Raw genomic sequence first — 19,282 nt, forward strand, 5'->3', positions numbered from 1 at the left:
TGGGTGGAACTTCCGGCATGCACCTGTCTGTGCTCCACTTAGAAGGAGCAGATGTGTGACGATATTTGATTCATGGCTGTTGCCATTGATTTAGGTGGATGGTCAGGTGCTTGAAAGGAACATGATTGGAAAATTGGTGACCAAGAAATGTATGGAAGAGATGTATAGACAGCCCTCTCTGAACAGGCAAATGACATCAAGATATCTGTGTCCCACGTGGATGCTCACCAAAGGGTGACCTCAGCAGAGGAGGACTTCAGTAATCAGGTGGACAGGATGACCTGCTCTATGGACACCAGTTAGGCTTTTCCCAGCCACCCCTCTCATCACCCAGTGAGCTCCTGAGCAAAGTGGCTGTGGTGGCAGGGATGGAGGTTGTGCATGGGCTCAGCAACATGGACTTCCACTCACCAAGGCCAAGCTGGGTACCACCAGCACTGTGTGCCCATCTGCCAGCAGCAGAGACCAACACTCAGCCTGACAGGCTCCATTCCCCAGAGTAATCAGCCTGGTGCCTGGGGGCAGGTGGATGACACTAGAGGCTCCCATCATGGGAAGGGTGCTAAGGCTCCATTCCCTAGAGTGATCAGCCTGGTGCCTGGAGGCAGGTGGGTGACACTAGAGGCTCCCATCATGGGAGGGGCACTGAGGCTCCATTCCGTAGAGTGATCAGCCTGGTGCCTGGGGGCAGGTGGGTGACACTGGATGGCTCCCATCATGGGAGGGGCGCTGGTTTGTTCTTACTGGGATAGGGGCCTGCCATGGATATGCATTTGTCTTCCCTGCGCACAGTGTTTCTGTCGTCACTACCATCTGTGGGCTCAGAACGCCTCATCCACTGCCGTGCTGTCCACACAGCATTGCTTTGACCAATGAACTCACTTTGCAGCCAAAGAAGTGTGGCGGTGGGCTCATGCTCGCGGCATTCACGTGTCTTACCACGTACTCCATCATCCTGAAGCAGCTGGCGTGATAGAATGGTGGAATGGGCTTTTGCAAACACGGCTCCAGCACCAGCTGGGTGGCGATGCCTTGGAGGGCTGGGGCAAGGTGCTGCTCCAGGAGGCTGTCTGTGCTCTGGATCGGTGTCCGATATGTGGAGCTGTCTCTCCCACAGTCAGGATTCACGGGTCCAGGAACCAAGGGGCAGAAGTGGGAGTGGCACCACCCACCGTCACCCCCAGTGACCCAGTAGCAGGGTTTTTGTTTCCTGTTCCCATGACTTTACGCTCTGCTGGCCTAGGGGCCTAGGTTCCAAGGTGAGGAATGCTGCCACCAGGAGACACAACAATGACTCCATTGAACTGGAAGTTAAAGTGCCACCTGGGCACTTGGGGCTCCTCAAGCCTCAGAGTCAACAGGCCGATAAGGGAGTTTGGATGCTGGCTGGGGATTGAACCAGAGGACCCAGGGGACATTGGACTGCACTCCACACTGGAGACGTGGAGGAGTGTGTGGAATGCAGGAGGCCCCTTAGAGCTTCTCTAAGTGTAACCACACCCTGTGGTTAAGATCCCTGGAAACCACAGCAAGGCAAGTTTCCCTAGGAAACTACAGCAAGGCCCAGACCCTTAAGCACTGAAGCCTTGGGTCCCCCCGCCAGGTACAGAACCATTACCAGCTGAGGTGCTTGCTGAGGGCAAAGGGACTACAGAATGGACAGTGGTTATAAATACCAGGTACTCCTGTAGCTTGGCCAGTTGCAGAAACGAGGACTGCAACTGTCACGAATGTTTCCTCTCTATTTTGCTAAGAAAGCATTTGTGCGTATGCGTACATATATTCAGCAAATATCTGTTTTCTTTCCTCTCTTACTCCTTTATCATGTAGTGTAAGATCTACTGACTTTGTCTCAGTATCAAGGTATTGTGAATTTTACATGACAGTGTTGAGGTCGTGGGATATTGGGAGAGACTTCACCTCCTCTTCCAGGGAGGGAGTCAGTGCGTGTCTGGTTGTTTGCGGGATAGTTGTAACATGTTGGTTGGAACCATGACCTTGCTGCTGTCTATTTGGAGACGAAGTACAGTTTAAGGAGGCGTGTATGGGTTCCAAGCTGACAAGGAGTGAACTTGCGATGGTTCGTTTCAGCTGTCAACTTGACTGGATGAAGGGATACCCAGAGAGCACGGAAGCATTACCTCTGGGTGTGCCTGTGAGAGTGTTTCCAGGAGAGGCTGGCGTTTGAGTCCGTGGGCTGAGTAAGGAAGGTCTGTCCTCACCCAGCGTGGGAGGGCACCATCCAATCCACTGAGGGCCCAGGCAGAAGGGAAAGATGAATTGGTGCTCTCTTGCTCTCTCTTCCCCCGCCAGAGATGGGACACCCACCTCCTACTGCCCTTAGACATCGGAACTCCTGGTTCTCTGGCCTTTGGACCCTGGGACTTATACCAGTGGCCCCTCTGACTGCGAGTTACACTGTCGGCCTCCCTGGTTCTCAGATCTTCAGGCTTAAACTGAGCCACACTACCAGGCTCCCTGGGTCCCCTTGCACAGGGCAAATCATGGGACTTCTCAGTCTCCATAATCATGTGAGCCGATTCCCATAATAAACTCCCCTTTCTTCCATCCATCCATCCATCCATCCATCCATCCATCCATCCATCCAGCTACTCAGCTAGCTACCTATGTCTCTACTTATCTCTCTCTATGTCTACCTATATCTCTGTCTACATCTGTATATCTCTCTGATCTATCTCTATCTCTATGGTAATCTCGATCTATCTATCTGCCTGTCTGTCTGTCTGCCTGCCTGCCTGTCTGTCTGCCTGTTTGCCTGTCTATCTGTCTGTCTGTCTGCCTGTCTATCTGCCTGTCTGTCTGTCTGTCTGCCTATCTGCCTACCTGTCTATCTGCCTGCCTGTCTATCTGCCTGCCTGCCTGCCTGCTTGTCTGTCTGCCTGTCTGCCTGTCTATCTGCCTACCTGTCTATCTGCCTGTCTGTCTGTCTCTCTGCCTGTCTATCTGCCTGTCTGCCTGTCTGTCTGTCTGTCTGCCTGTCTGTCTGTCTGTCTGTCTTGGTCTCTATGGATCTGTACTTATTCATCTATCTCACTCCGTTTTTCTGTCTCTGTATCTATCAATCTACATCATGGAGGACCATGGCAGGCGCTCACCGCTGTGCACTGCACCATCCCTCCCAGTGGGACCAGAGCACTGGTCCAGCCGGCTGCCCACAGCTCTCAGCTCTCTTCTCCCAAGGAAATGCCCTCAGCCAAAGTCAGGTCCCTCACCCATGGCTTCTCCCTGCCCTGGAAGCCACCTCAACCCAATGAATGGTTGATAGAGGAAGCAACAGGTCAGGTCCTTCACCTCAATTCATGGCCTCTCTAAAGGCCAATGCTCCAAAAGCACCCAAGGCATCATCAGAAACCATCTTTGCGAGTGCAACACAGCTCAGCTCCCCACACCTGCTCCTTCCCTCTCTCCCAGCCTTTGTCCCTAAGAGCACTCGCCACTTTAGCCTTGACCTGCACGTCTGTCTGGCAGTGTCTCTCGGGGAACCAAACCTCAGCGGTTTGGAAACAACAAATTCCAAAGGTCGTGCCTGGGCCTGGAGCTCTGCTGACACGGAAGCCATGCCCACCTGGGACCTGAGGGCGTTTCTTGTCTCGCAGGCCTGATATTGAGTGGTGTGCACCTGCACATACATGTGGTTGTTAAAACACAGAACGGCTTCCATGCTGGTTGTTAAAACACAGAACGGCTTCCATGCTGGCTGAACAGCCCCGACCTTGAGGCTCCAGGTGTCCCCCAGAGGCCACCCAGTCCCTTCCCCCAGGATCCAAGCAGGGCACGACAGAGAGCTTCTGGAACGTCACTCGATGCCGTGGCCAACCCCATTCTGATGGGTCCGCACCATTCGGGGCTGCTTGTTAAGCATGACTAAAGTCACGCACCGTCGTCTCCCAGGACTGCCACAGCAAAACGCGTCTGGCAGCCTTCACAGCAGACATTTATCTCCCCAGCCCTGGGGGCCCCAAGTCCAAGCCCAAGTTGTTGTTGGGGCTGGTTCCTTCAGGGGCTGCGAGGGAGCCTCTGCCCAGTCCCTGCAGCCTCTGCCCAGTCCCTCCAACCTCTGTCCAGTCCCTCCAGCCTCTGCCCAGTCCCTGCAGCCTCTGTCCAGTCCCTGCAGCCTCTGTCCAGTCCCTGCAGCCTCTGTCCAGTCCCTGCAGCCTCTGCCCAGTCCCTGCAGCCTCTGCCCAGTCCAGCAGCCTCTGTCCAGTCCCTGCCCTCTGCCCAGTCCCTCCAGCCTCTGCCCAGTCCCTGCAGCCTCTGTCCAGTCCCTCCAGCCTCTAGGGCTCCCCCGCAGCCTTGTGCTTCTTGGCTCATGGAGCATCACTCTAATCTCTGCCTTCACCTTCACACGGCGTCCTTCCTGTGTGTGCGTCTGCATCCAAATTTCCCTGTTCCTAAGGTCACTGGTCAGATCTGAGCAGGATCCTAATGGCTATAGCTTAGTTACATCTGCAGTGACCTTATTTCCAAATAAGGTCACATATGAGGCACTGAAGGTCAGGACTGCAACTTGCTTGTCTTCCTATCATGGAATCAGACCAGCAGGTGCGTCACATTCTGCCAGAGGGAGAGCGGGCAGACGCCCAAAGGGCTGGAAGCTCCGGGAAGAACTGCAGTTGCAGCTGCTTGGACAGGCGTGGGCGCTCAAACCCTCCCATGACAGCCCTGGTTGGGGGCTCCATCCATGGCCCCTGATGGAGTGGGGTAAGGCCCTTCCTTCTGACCTACAGGACCTTGGAACTCTGGGCCACTGCAGAGGGACTCAGGGTCTGACCAGCAGCCTTTGACATGGCCAAGAGTGAAAGTGATGGGGACCCCCCCACGAGCCATCAGAGCTCTGTCTCCAGAGCCTGCACAGGGAGTGTAGGACAAGAAGCAAAGGAATCAGGAGCACGTCAAGGCGGACACCAGATTTGGAAGAACGCCCCAGGGGAGGTGCTCCCAGGCGGGTGGGGCAGAGGGCAGTCTCCTCCTAGGCTTCCCTGGGTCCCGGCCCGGCCCAGCTGGGCGTCCCACCATCTTTGGTGTGGTGTGCTCTCTGCCCGGGGCCCTGTGATGGGAGTCTTGCTTCTCTAAACCGCGAGGCCCTCACAGAATCCCCCAGCACGTCTGAAGCACCTGGAGGAGAAAAGATTTATTTCCTCATTTGTCGCCAGATTCATGGTTGAGGCTCTCATAACAAAAGACAGATTAACAAGAGAAAAGCAGACACATGTATTCAATATCAGTTTCATGTAGTATAGGAGCCTTCAGAAATGAGGACCCAGCACTTTGGGAGGCCAAGGCGAGTGGATCATTTGAAGTCGGGAGTTCCGAGACCAACCTGGCCAACATAGTGAGATCCCCATCTCTACTAAAAATACAAAATCAGCCAGGCATGGTGGCAGGCACCTGTAGTCCCAGCTACTGGGGAGGCTGAGGCAGGAGACTCTCTTGAATCCGGGAGGTGGAGGTTGCAGTGAGCCGAGATGCCTGGGTGACAGAAAAAAAAAAAAAAGAAAAGAAAAGAAAAAAAAAAAAAAAAAAGAAATGAGGACCCAAAGGAAGAGGGAAACCCGTGTATTTTAATGTGAAGTTTGATGGAGAGTCATGCAGAAGTGTGACTGGATTGGACAAAGTGGGCGTACTCGTCCGTTCTCGCACTGGTATAAAGAATACTTGAGACTGGGTAATTCATAAAGAAAGCAGGTTTAATTGGCTTGCCGTTCCCCAGGCTGTACAGAAAGCATGGTGCTGGCATCCACATGGCTTCTGGGGGCGGGCTCAGGAAACTTACAATCATGGCGGAAGGCAAAGGAAGAGCTGGCACTTCACATGGCCGGAGCAGGAGGAAGCCAGAGGAAGAGAGGGGAGGTGCCATATGCTTTTAAACAAGCAGGTCTCATGAGAACTCACTATCATAAGAACAGCACCGGGGGGAAATCCACCCCCAGGATCCAATACCCTCCCAGCAGGCCCCACCTCCAGCATTGGGGATTACAATTCCACATGAGATTTGGCAGGTACACAGATCCAAACCATATCAGGGTGTGGCCTAAGGGTGATAAACCGGGGGGACTTGGCAAGTCCTGCGGTCCTAGTCCATCATGTTCTGTTAGAACAGAAAACCACAGACTGGGTAACTTCTTGGCTCCTCGTCCTAGAGGCGGGGAGGTCCAAGATTGAGAGGCTGCCTCTGGCAGGGGCCTTTGTACTGCCTCATCCCACCACAGAAGGGCAGAGAGGGAGAGAGAACAGCCAGAAAGAAGGGGACCAAACTCCTCCTTCTGTCAGAGCCTGCTCCCATAACAATGATGTTAGTACATTATGGGCAGAGAGATGGGGGACACATTCAGACCACAGCAGCCCCCTCAACCTCCACATACTGCACATTGAGGGGAGGGCCGGGGCACTGGAAGGAAACATCAGAGCCTGGAGAAGACCACCAGGCTCACCAGGGCTATGCCCTCACCCGGCACCCAGCACCAAGGGGCTCATGGGAAACAAGATGGGTCTCTCGGTGCATGAGTGTGGGGAACACACAGTCCACAGTGCATCCTGGGCTCATGATCTGAACCCCGGTCCTGGGCAGCCCTGGGGAGAGGCTCCAGGCTGAGATCAGCCACATCTGGGGGAGTAGACAGTGTCCCCAGTCTCGCCTTGTCCCATGGACTCTGACAGGGGTTGAAGAAGCAAGGAGGCTCCAAGGACCAGGGAGGGGGAGTCTGGCCGGCGATCTAGGAGCATCAAGGCGCCTGCTCCCTCTTGGCATGGCCCAGTCCTGTAGGTGGTCAGTTATGCAATGCCACTGCCTTCCTACCCACAAGGAGGGTGGGTGGACTCAGCGGTCAGGCCCAGGCTTCCTTCTTGGCTCAGGCGAGGAACACAGGGGGCTTTGGGCTTTGCTTATTCAATTAACAAATGAACTCCTAGTCTGTGCCAGGCCCCCATTTAAATGGTCCCTGGGATACAGCAGGGTACAGAATGGGCCCCAACCCTGGCCCCATGGCTGACCTTCTGGAGAGCCTGAGGAGTGAGGGGTGCCCTCCAGGCACAGCAGATGGGGCAGGCTCTGCATTCGGGGCACCAGCCGCTTTCCCATCACCCACCCACTCCACCCGAGCCCTTCTGGGTCAGCTGGGCTCCTGGCTCTGCCTGCCTGGAGTGCAAGACGCCAAGTTCCTTCCTGGACAGTGAGAGAACCACGCCAAAAAGAAATGAAAGGAAGGCAGACGGCGAGATGAGGGAGAGGGTGGGCACCCAGCCAGGGACTGCAGAGACGAGGAGGAGACACAGAGACCCACTGTCCCCAGCCACTGCCAGTGAGGCTGGCCCAGGGCCAGGAGCTCGGTGTCCCTGGCATGCATGTGGCCCCCCGCGCTCCCATGGCCAACAGGAGTGGGGCGGCCACCTCGTCTGCCACAAGCCCCTCCCACCTCCCATTCACTGGTCTCATTTTTAAGTTTTTCTCTCCCAGTTATTCAGGATTGATTAGGAGAGCAGAGCAATAACTGCACGTGGTTCTTCACTTTCCTTCACATAAGAACCAAACCATCATCCACCCCAAGCCTCTCTCTCCAGCCTGCCCCCGAAGTGAGCACGATCTCCCTCCTCTTCCACGGCTGTGCTGTTCCCAGCGGAGGCCCAGGCTTGGCCATCCGTTCATTCTTGGAGTCCTCAAGAGATTGTGAGCTCTGCAGTGGGGAGCAGCCGCTGTCAAAGACCCCGGAACTTCCTCCTTGCTGCGTCCACCAACCCCCACTGCCCGCTGGGCACTTCCAAGCTGAAGCAAGCTTGCTCACTGAAAAAATCTTACCTTTGACCAAACTTCCCACTCCCAAGATACCCAATCTGGCCTCCCCTCTGGATACCCCTGTGGGTTTCCCTTTGCTGATGGGGTCCCCTCTCGAGCTGTGGTTCCCCTCTGCTGATGGGGTCACCTCTCCAGGGGGGCTCCCCTCTGCTGATGGGGTCCCCTCTCCAGGTGGGGCTCCCCTCTGCTGAGGGGGTCCCCTCTCCCGCTGGGGCTCCTCTCCAGTGACAGGGTCCCCTTTCCATCTGGGACTCCCCTCTGCTGACAGGGTTCCCTCTCCAGGTGGGACTCCCCTCTGCTGATGGGGTCCCCTCTCCAGCTGTGGCTCCCCTCCACTGATGGGGTCCCCTCTCCAGCTGTGGCTACCCTCCGCTGATGGGGTCCCCTCTCCAGGGGGGCTCCCCTCTGCCGACGGGGTCCTCTGATGGGATCTCTACTCCAGGGGGGCTCCCTCCACCGATGAGCTCCCCTCACTGGGCTAGGTGACCTCCCTGCCCTATCTGTGTCTGCAGGTTGAGGCCAGGCAGGGCTGCCCAGTATCCGACAAGCTCCCTTTCTTTCTTGGGCACTGCCCACTTATTCAGGTCTCAGCCAGGCAGCCCCTCCAGGGGGAACCTTCAGAGTCCCCTTCAGCAACACAGCTTCCTCTCTGTGGCCCAGCTCATGCTGAAGTAAACAAGGCAATGTCATTAACAGCTGGTATCAGCTTGTACGGGGAACCAATGGCCCCAGAAGCCTCTGCGGAGGCCCAGGCTGTGAGGGTCCGGGGTCAGGAAGAGCCCTCAGGGGTCCCTCCTCACAGGGGATGGTGACAACACAGTGGGGGACAGAGGGGTCAGGGCTGGGTCCAGGACAAGGTGACCCTGGCCAAAAAAGGCCGGGCCTGGTGGGCACCAGCATGGAGGGAACACAGCCGATTGGAAAAGCAGGACTGGGTCCTCTTCTGTGCTTCCAGCCCCTTTAAACCTCATGCAGCTTGTAGGAAGGGGATCAGAGGCCCGTGGGCTTCCCACAGCTATGCTGCACCTGGGGACATGAAGCCCAGGGTAGCTCAGCCAGCTCTGGTCATGGCCGACAGACCCTCCCACCAGCCTCACCCACCCTTTCTCAGGGAACAGGGTCCTAACAAGCTGCTTCCTTATCCCTATGTTGAACAAAAACTCATGGGTTCAGACAAGAGTGAAGGTGACTCCGCCACCACCCATCCCACCTCCAGCAGGCAGCCGCCCCCAAAATTATTGATTTATTAAATCAATGTCAGGTGCCAGCCAGCCCCACCTGTCCCCAACCTGCAGGCACCGACAGGGGTCACTCAGTACAGGGAGAGGAGCCCATCAGTGAAGGGGGGCCCCCCTGGAGAGGGGACCCCGTCAGCAGAGGGAAGCCCCAGCTGGAAACAGTAAATAGGCAGACTATTCACTGTCTTCCCCCTCAAGCCAGTCCCACAGAGTCACAGAGTCCAGTGGCTACCAGACCTCCTGGGCCCACCCAGGAGGCCCCAACCCCACTCCAGCCAGCAGGACCATCTAGCCATGTCCCCTGGGCAGGGCCTCCCCCTGCTCAGCTCAGCCTGGATTTCCGGATTCCACTGCCTGCCAGGGATCCTGAGGAGGAGATAGTATCAGAGCTTCACCAGCCCTTCTCATACCCAGGAGTCCTTGTGATGATAACAGTGTGTGCACCAGGCTGTGCAGGTACTGGCCAGGATCCTCTGAGGGGATGAAATCTCCACAGTAGAGCACCTCTCTGATGTCCATCCTGGGCTTCCGTGGCCCTGCCTGGCCACTGCCTGCTGCTCTTGGTCCAGATCATGGACCCTCAGAGGCCAACCAGGCCTCAGCCTGTGCCTACAGCATCCCCTCTATCCACTGGGCTCCTGAATTGCTCCTTCCACCTGTCTCCCACCCAGAGCAGAACGAAGGGGAGGCCCCCAGAGCCCGGCAGCTCCCGGAGAGACTCCCGTCCCCACCCCACACGCCATCACCACAAACTGCCAGAGAGTTTAGCGGATCCCATGACTTGGGGTCTCCAAAGAGACCCCCGGGACATCTCATCAAGACTCCCCTGGGCACCACACGCTCAGGCTTCCCACCCCTGGCCTACCCCACGGGGTGTGCCCAGTCCCGCGTCTCCCCCCAAATCCACGCATGCATGAGCCTGAAAGCACCACACACCCTCTGGTGCTCAGCCCTCCCCTCCTCCCTGGGGTCCCCCACACCCTCTGATGCTCAGCCCTCCCCTCCTCCCTGGGGTCCTCCGCACCCTCTGACGCTCAGTCCTCCCCTCCTCCCTGGGGTCCCCCACACCCTCTGGTGCTCAGTCCTCCCCTCCTCCCTGGGGTCCCCCACACCCTCTGGTGCTCAGTCCTCCCCTCCTCCCTGGGGTCCCCCACACCCTCTGGTGCTCAGCCCTCCCCTCCTCCCTGGGGTCCCCCACACCCTCTGGTGCTCAACCCTCCCCTCCTCCCTGGGGTCCCCCACACCCTCTGGTGCTCAGTCCTCCCCTCCTCCCTGGGGTCCCCCACACCCTCTGGTGCTCAGTCCTCCCCTCCTCCCTGGGGTCCCCCCACACCCTCTGATGCTCAGTCCTCCCCTCCTCCCTGGGGTCCCCCGCACCCTCTGGTGCTCAGTCCTCCCTTCCTCCCTGGGGTCCCCCACATCCTCTGGTGCTCAGTCCTCCCTTCCTCCCTGGGGTCCCCCGCACCCTCTGGTGCTCAGTCCTCCCCTCCTCCCTGGGGTCCCCCACACCCTCTGATGCTCAGTCCTCCCTTCCTCCCTGGGGTCACCCTCTGGTGCTCAGTCCTCCCTTCCTCCCTGGGGTCCCCCGCACCCTCTGGTGCTCAGTCCTCCCCTCCTCCCTGGGGTCCCCCACACCCTCTGGTGCTCAGTCCTCCCTTCCTCCCTGGGGTCCCCCGCACCCTCTGGTGCTCAGTCCTCCCCTCCTCCCTGGGGTCCCCCACACCCCTGACGCTCAGTCCTCCCCTCCTCCCTGGGGCTCCTCCGCACCCTCTCCTCCTCCTCCCCTCCTCCCTGGGGTCCCCCGCACTGGTGCTCAGTCCTCCCCTCCTCCCTGGGGTCCCCCACACCCTCTGGTGCTCAGTCCTCCCCTCCTCCCTGGGGTCCCCCACACCCTCTGGTGCTCAGTCCTCCCCTCCTCCCTGGGGTCCCCCACACCCTCTGGTGCTCAGTCCTCCCCTCCTCCCTGGGGTCCCCCACACCCTCTGACGCTCAGCCCTCCCCTCCTCCCTGGGGTCCCCCACACCCTCTGACGCTGCTCAGGGGTCCTCCGCACCCTCTGACGCTCCCCTCCCCTCCTCCCTGGGGTCCCCCACACCCTCTGGTGCTCAGTCCTCCCCTCCTCCCTGGGGTCCCCCACACCCTCTGGTGCTCAGTCCTCCCCTCCTCCCTGGGGTCCCCCACACCCTCTGGTGCTTAGTCCTCCCTTCCTCCCTGGGGTCCCCTGCACCCTCTGGTGCTCAGTCCTCCCCTTCCTCCCTGGGGTCCCCCACACCCTCTGGTGCTCAGTCCTCCCCTGGGGTCCCCCCCACCCTGATGGGGGGTCCCCCGCACCCTCTGGTGCTCAGTCCTCCCCTTGGGGTCCCCCACATCCTCTGGGTCCTCCCTTCCTCCCTGGGGTCCCCTGCACCCTCTGGTGCTCAGTCCTCCCCTCCCCCACACCCTCTGGTGCTTAGTCCTCCCTCCTCCCTGGGGTCCCCTCACCCTGGGCTCAGTCCCCTCCCCTCCCTGGGGTCCCCTCCCTTGCCTTCCCTTGCAAACCTCACAAGAGGATTGTTTACTCTCCTGAAAGCAGAGAGGGCCCTTTTCTTGGAACCTCTCGGCCATCTCTGCCTCCAGTCCCAGCTGTTGTCAGCCTTGGCCTGGCCCCAGCAGGAAGTGATCACTGCTCTCCCTGCTTCCCGTCCGGCCCCAAGGTCTGTTCTTGCCCTTTGGCCAGAGAGGTTTAAAAGCACAACTCAGGCCCCACGTGCCCTGCCCCCCAGGGCTCCACACCTCTGAGCACCTGCGCAGTAACACGGAGGCTCCCAGCCCCGCCTCGCCCTACGGTCCCTTTCAACACTATCTGGCCTTGGGCCTTTGCTATTCCCGGGGCCTGGAAGGGCCCCCTCATCCCCCAAGTGTCAGACAAAGGCCTCAGAACAGTGTCCCTGCCCGGCGTGCTTGGTCTTGACTGCTAGGCCCCAAATCATTCCTTTTCCCATTGCCGCTTGGTTTCTCTGCAGCTCGGGTCACTACCCCAAATTCCTGAATTGAGTGACGTGTCTACCTATTTAATGTTTTCCCCGTCTAGACTGGGAGCCCTACAAAGGCAGGGCCCCCTGGGCAAGAACAGTGACGGCCAGGAGCCCCTGCAGAAGATAGCTATACGTGTGCCCCAGGCCCCAGATGGCACTCAGCCCTGCCTGTCAATGCTGGACATAGGGCAGTTTTGTGTGTGTGTGTGTTTTTTTTTTTTTTTTTTTTTTTTTGAGACGGAGTCTCGCTCAGTCACCCAGGCTGGAGTGCAGTGGTGCGATCTGGGCTCACTGAAAGCTCCGCCTCCCGGGTTCACGCCATTCTCCTGCCTCAGCCTCCCGAGTAGCTGGGACTACAGGCACCACCACCACGCCTGGCTAATTTTTTGCATTTTTAGTAGAGATGGGGTTTCACCGTGTCAGCCAGGATGGTCTCGATCTCCTGACCTCGTGATCCGCCCGCCTCGGCCTCCCAAAGTGCTGGGGTTACAGGCGTGAGTCACCGCGCCCGGCCAATAGGGCAGTTTTTATCCCGGCTTTCTACACAAGGAGGAAAGACTAACCATACCAGCGGGCAGCGGCCGGATCACATATGTCAATAGAACTCTGACCCCTGAGAAGCCTGGAAGCCAAACCACACCTCTGTAGCAATCAGCCCAGAGGCTCAGGCCACGGCTAATGGCTGCCAGGTTCCCTATTTTTGCCCCCAACTCAAGACCAACTGGAGGAAGGCAAATATGCCCCTGATGAAGGGTGGCTGCCTCCAGCTTCCCCAGCCCACAGCCTCAGCCTCCCCAGCCTGCTGCCTCTAGCAGCACACATCTGAAGCCTTCTCTCTTGGTTGGTTTTGTTGGTATTTTGGAAAGTTTTTCTTTTTTTTTTTTGAGACAGAGTCTCGCTCAGTCGCCCAGGCTGGAGTGCAGTGGTGCAATCTCGGCTTACTGCAAGCTCCGCCTCCCGGGTTCACGCCATTCTCCTGCCTCAGCCTCCCGAATAGCTGGGACTACAGGCGCCTGCCAACACGCTAAATTTTTTTTGTATTTTTAGTAGACACGGGGTTTCACTGTGTTAGCCAGGATGGTCTCGATCTCCTGACCTCATGATCCGCCTGTCTCGGCTTCCCAGCGTGCTGGGATTACAGGTGTGAGCCACTACGCCCGGCCTTTGGAAGGTCTTTTATACCTTTAATAAGATAAAATTCATATAGCATAAAACTTAGCAATTTAAACTGTAGACTTAGTGTGGTGTGACTTTAGAGTAGTCACAGAATCGTGCAACCATCACCACTGCCTAATTTTAGAACATTTTCAACATCCCAAAGACAGACCCCCATAGATACCTGTTAGCACCCACTCCCCATCGTGTCCGCAAAGCCCCAGGCAGCCACTTAGCAATCTACTTTCCATCTCTATTAATTTGCCCATTCTAACCACTTGAAAAAAAATGGAATCACAACAGTCTTTTGGGTCTGGCTTCTTTCCTTCAGCATCATATCCTCAAAGTTCATCCATGTTGTAGCTTGTATCAGTACTTTGTTTATTTTTATGGCTGAATAATATTCCACTGTATGGGTAGATCAATATTTTGTTTATTTATTTATTCGTTGATGAATATTTGAATTGTTCCCACTTTTTAGCTATTAAAACTAGTGCTGGCTGCATGCAGTGGCTCATGCCTGTAATCCTAGCACTTTGGGAAGATGAGGCAGGTGGATCACTTGAGGCCAAGAGTTTGAGATCAGCCTGGCCAACATGGTGAAACCCCCTGTCTCTACTAAAAATACAAAAATTAGCCAGGCATGGTGGGGCATGCCTGTAATCTCAGCTACTTAGGAGGCTGAGGCAGAAGAATCTCTTGAATCCGGGGGGCGGAGGTTGCAGTGCACTACTGCACTCCAGCCTGGGCAACAGAGCAAGACTCTGTCTCAAAAAACAAAACAAGGCCGGGCGCGGTGGCTCAAGCCTGTAATCCCAGCACTTTGGGAGGCCGAGACGGGCGGATCACGAGGTCGGGAGATCGAGACCATCCTGGCTAACACGGTGAAACCCCGTCTCTACTAAAAAGTACAAAAAACTAGCCGGGCAAGGTGGCGGGCGCCTGTAGTCCCAGCTACTCGGGAGGCTGAGGCAGGAGAATGGCGTGAACCCGGGAGGCGGAGCTTGCAGTGAGCTGAGATCCGGCCACTGCACTCCAGCCTGGGCGACAGAGTGAGACTCCGTCTCAAAAAAAAAAAAAAAAAAAAAAAAACAAACAAAACAAAACAAAACAAAACAACAAAACAAACCACTACTGCTATGAACGTATATGTGCATGTTGTTATACAGACATATGCTTTCATTTCTCTTGGATACACACACACACACACACACACACACGTCTAGGAGTGCAATTGCTGGTTTTTATGGCAACTCTGTGTTTAGCATTTTGAGAAACGGTCAGTCTGTTTTCCAAAGTGGCTGCACTATTTTGCATTCCCACCAGCAATGAAGGAGGGTTCTAACTTCTCCACACCTCTGCCAACACTTGTTATTGTCTGTCTCTTTTATTTATAGCCGTGGTATCTCGCTGTGTTTTGATTTGCATTTCCCTGATGACTAATAATGGGGACATCTTTTCATGAACTTATCGGTCATGAGTACGTCTTCTTTGGAGCAAGGTCTATTGTAATCCTTTATCCATCATTAAAGGTAGGTGGTTTGTCTTTTTGTTGGTAAGTTATAAGAGTTCTTTACATGTTTAGATACTACTCCCTTATCAAATAGATGATTCACAAAGGTTTTCTCCCATTTCGTGGGTTGCCTTTCCACTTCCTTGATGGTGTCCTTTGATGCACAAAAGTTTTTAGCTTTGGCCAAGTCTAATTTCTCTATTTTTTCTTTTGTTGCCTGTGCTTTTGGTAGTGCATATTAAAAACCATTGTTTAACACAAGTTCACCAAGATTTATTCCTATGTCCTTTCCTAAGGATTTTATTTTTTATTTTCTTTTTCCTTTCTTTTTTTTTTTTTTTTTTTTTGAGATAAAGTCTCTGTCTGTCGCTGAAGCTGGAGTGCAGTGGTGCAATCTCGGCTCACTGCAACCTCTGCCTCCTGGGTTCAAGTGATTCTTCTGCCTCAGCCTCCCGAGTAGCTGCGATTACAGGCACCCGCCACCACCACGCCCAGTTAATTGTGTTTTTAGTAGACACGGGGTTTCACCATGTTGGCCAGGCTGGACTCAAACTCCTGATCTCAGGTGATCCGCTCGCCTCGGCCTCCCAAAGTGCTGGGATCACAGGTGTGAGCCACTGCGCCTGGCCTTCCTAAGGATTTTATAATTTTAGTGCTTACATTTAGGTCTATGATCCATTTTGAGTTAATTTTTGTGCACAGCATGAGGTCAGGGTCCAACTTCATTCTTTTGCACATGGATATCCAGTTGTCCCAGCACCATTTTCTGAAAAGACTATTTCTTCCCCCATTGAATTGTCTTGGCACCCTTGTCAAAAATCAACTGATGGCTGGTCTGAAGGCAGTGAGTTATCGCAATTGATTGTTCACAGTCACCTACAGATGGAACACCTCGTTCTACTCTTTCCCCCCTTCTCACTGCTGCACTTGAATTGTCTTTAAAAAAATCAATTGACCATAAATGCAAGGATTTGTTTCTGGAGTCTCAACTTTACTGCATTGATCTGTATGCCTATCCTTATGCTAGTACCACACTGTCTTGATTACTGTAGCTTTGCAGTAAATTTGAATCAGGAAATGTGAGCCCTCCAATTTTGTTCTTCTCTTTCTAGATTGTTTTGGCTCTTCTAAAATACAAATACAAAACGCTTGTATTTCCTTATGAATTTCCTTATGAATTGGAGGACCAGCTTATAAAAAGACAGGTGGGATTTTGATAGAGATTGTGAAGCTATAGATGAATTTGGGAGTTTTGCCATCTTAACAATATTACGTCTCCTGATCCATGACTGCAGGATATCTTTCCATTTAATTCAATATTCTTTGATTTCTTTCAAAAATATTTTGTATTTTTCAGTACACAAGTTTTACGCTTCTTTTGCTAAAATTATTTCTAGGTATGTTCTTTTTGCTGATATTATAAATATTGTCTTCTTAATTTCGTTTTTGGATTGTTCATTGCTAGGGTATAGAAATAAAATTGATTTTTGTATATTGATCTTGTATCCTGCCACATTGCTATGCATGTTTATTAGTTTTAAAGTTTTTAGTGGATTTTCTATATATGATGTCATATAACCAGCAAATAGAAAGTTTTATGTCTTAGTCCCTTTGAGCTGCCACAACAGACTGCCATAAACCGAGTGACTTATAAACAACACAAATGTATTTCCCACAGTTCTGGAGACTGGGAAGTCCAAGATCAAGGCACCAGTAGGTTTGGTGTCTGGTCGGGGCCTACTTCTGGGTTCGCAGATAGCTGTCTTCTCACTGTGTCCGCCATAGTGAAAGGAAGGGGCTCAGGGTCTTTCTAAGGCTTCGTTTATAAGGACACTAATCCAATTTAGGAAGGCTCTGACCTCATAACCTAATCTCCCAAAGGCTTCACTTCCAAATGCCATCACCTGGGGAGTAAGAATTTCAACACTGGGGTGGGGCACAGATATTCAACATAGCATTTTACTTCTTCCTTTCTAATATGGGTGCCCTTAACATCTTTTTCTTACCTAATTGCCCTGCCAGAGCCTTCCGGACAGTGTTAAATGGTAGCGGGGAGTGTTCACCCCACGTTACTCCTGATCGCAGGGGAAGAGCTACCCGGCTTTCACCACTGAACACCACATTAGCTGGGGTATTTTTGTCAGTGCTCTTTATCAGGTGGAGGCAGGTCCTTTCCATTTCTAGTGAGTTCAATGCTTCTTTATGAGGGAAGAGTGTGAGCTTTTGTTTGGGTGCTTCCCCTGCGTCTGTTGAGATGATCGTATGGTTTCGGTCCCTTATTCTATTGATATGGCGTATTTATTACCTTGGTTGCTTTTTGGGTGTTGATAATATCCAAACACTTCTGCCACCCCTTTTAATAGAAAGTTGTACAACTCCCCAACCTGCCTGTGCGTGTCTGCCCAACACGAGTGCCAGTGGCCGACTCCCTGCTAGAGTGAGCACTGCACAAATAGCCTCTGTTTGTCCTCATTTGAGTGATCTTCACGTATTCCACAAGAAATCAAGGCACAGGGGTCTCATGAATGGCTCCGCCAACCGAAGGTGTACTCCACTGGGGCTGTGAGTCACCTCACACCAGGGGGAAAGGTCTCTGTCAAACATGGCTTCAAGAAGCCAGGGACCTGGTGCCTCCCACAGGCCAGGCCCTGCCCCCCAAGTGCAATGGGAATATATGCACATGTTACCTGTCCCAAAATGCTGGGAGATGGTACTTCTGCAGATGGGGAATCTGAGCGACCAGCCTGAAGTCACAGGAACGGGAAGACTCCTACACAAGCCCAGCCGGGCTACAAACGCCTGCCCTTCCTCAACATGCCGCCGGCTGTGCCCACATTGCTCCAGCAGCTCCACCTTCCCCAGGCATAAGCCTTCTCAGGGGCAAGCCTGGGCAGGGCAGGCCCAGGGAGTGGTGCTCCCATCCCAGGCCGGGCTGCTGGGCAAGCCCCTCCTCTTTCTCCCCCTCATCCTCTGACAGAGTCCACCTGGATATTTGTCCTGGAGCCAGGATGGAAGCTCCACCAGGCCCAGCCCACAACAGGAACCCTTTCAGATGCACTCCTGGGTGCCTACTGTCCCAGTATCACACAGACACAAGCCATGTCAGCCATGGGATCGCCAAGGTCCCCATGAGGTCACACCAGTGGGTCGCTGGGAAGGGCACTTCAGATGTGGTGCTCCCACAACCCAGGCCCTGCGAAGTGGTCCTCCTACCTCCTCGTAGCCAGTCCTCCCTGTGAGCCTGCAAGTGCCTGTGAACGTGAGTTCCACTCTGGAGCTGAGACAGGCTGCTGCCCCTGCAATCAGAAGTCAGGCCCATGAAGCCCTCCATCACCTCACTGCAGTCAGAATAAAATGCAGCCCTCCTCTGGCCTCCAGGTCCCAAGGCCAGCCCCCCTGCCTCCTAGGCTTGCACCTGCCCCTGACCTGTGTCAAGCCTCTTTCCCCTGGCTCTGTCCACTCTGAGGCCCTTGCTTTGCTTGTGTTCCTCCAGCCTCACTGGTCTGCCTGGAGTGCTCCTCCCCGGCTCCGCCTGGCTGACTCCTTCTCAGGCATCAGGGCCTGGATCCATCATGGCTCTTCCAAGCCTCTGCACTTGGAGTGCTCCAGCCCCGTGGTTGAGAAGTGCCCCAACCCCGTGACCCTCTAGCAAGCATCCTAGGAATTCCCTCCCTCCCCAGCACTGATATGACCATCGTGCTGTGACACCTGTCATCTCTGCCAGAGCGGCAGGTCCTCAAGGAGAGGGGTCTGCTGCCTGGCTCCCACACCCAGGGCCTGGAACAGTGCCTGGCACACAGCAGGCACCCACTAAATATTTGACGCATGGCTGAAGAGGACAGGCATGCTGGCTGCTGGCCGGGCATGGCCTGCTTCTGAGGCTGGTGGTCAAGGACAGTGTGCACGGATCTGCCCCTCCTCCCACTTCCTGAAAGTGGAGTCAATGTCTCTCTCCACCCAACTCCCCCTGCTGAGGACACAGCCCACACCTTTAGCGGGAAATGTCCCCATCACTGGGGACAGCAGGGAGCTGATGGGAGAGCAGGTGTCCAGGACATCCAGAGAAATGTTTCCTCACACTGGAACCCTTGTCTATTCCCTTCTAAACAAAAAGAATCCTCAAAGACTCTCAAGTGACCATATAGTGTCTTTTCTTATAATGTCACTTTGACAGGCACAAAATGTAAAACCAGGCATAAATTCGTGCTTGTAGTTCTTATGCAGGCATGAATCCAAAACCAGTTTACAAACTAACCACCCAGAAAACTGGTAGAGCACAGATGATTACAATAGAGCTGTTCTGTCCAATGTGAGCGCTACTGGCCACCCAGGGCCATGTGAATTTAAATTACAATGAAACACAATGAAAAATTCGGTTCCTTGTGGCCACATTTCCAGTACCCAGTAGTCATTTGTGCCAGGGGTTATCCAGCTACAGAACATTCCCATCATTGCAGAAGGTTCTATCAGTTAGCACTGGATTGGACGACATTTGCTAAGACGAGCTAGCTAGAGCATGGTTCTCCGGACCTGGTTCCACATGGTTCCCAGG

General features: G+C 54.6%; 1 long non-coding RNA gene across 1 annotated transcript; it reads right to left on the minus strand.

Moving 5' to 3' along the window:
* Positions 1-12,772: 12,772 nt before the first annotated feature.
* LOC126935890 (uncharacterized) lies at positions 12,773-18,512 on the minus strand. Its single transcript, XR_007719334.1, has 3 exons — positions 18,157-18,512; positions 17,944-18,026; positions 12,773-13,244 (listed from the first exon to the last, which is right to left on the minus strand). It is a non-coding gene; the product is annotated as an uncharacterized LOC126935890 (long non-coding RNA).
* Between the last annotated feature and the right edge of the window lie 770 nt (positions 18,513-19,282).

Source organism: Macaca thibetana, chromosome 14, assembly GCF_024542745.1.
Source record: "Macaca thibetana thibetana isolate TM-01 chromosome 14, ASM2454274v1, whole genome shotgun sequence".
In the NCBI taxonomy this organism is placed as follows: Eukaryota; Metazoa; Chordata; class Mammalia; order Primates; family Cercopithecidae; genus Macaca; species Macaca thibetana.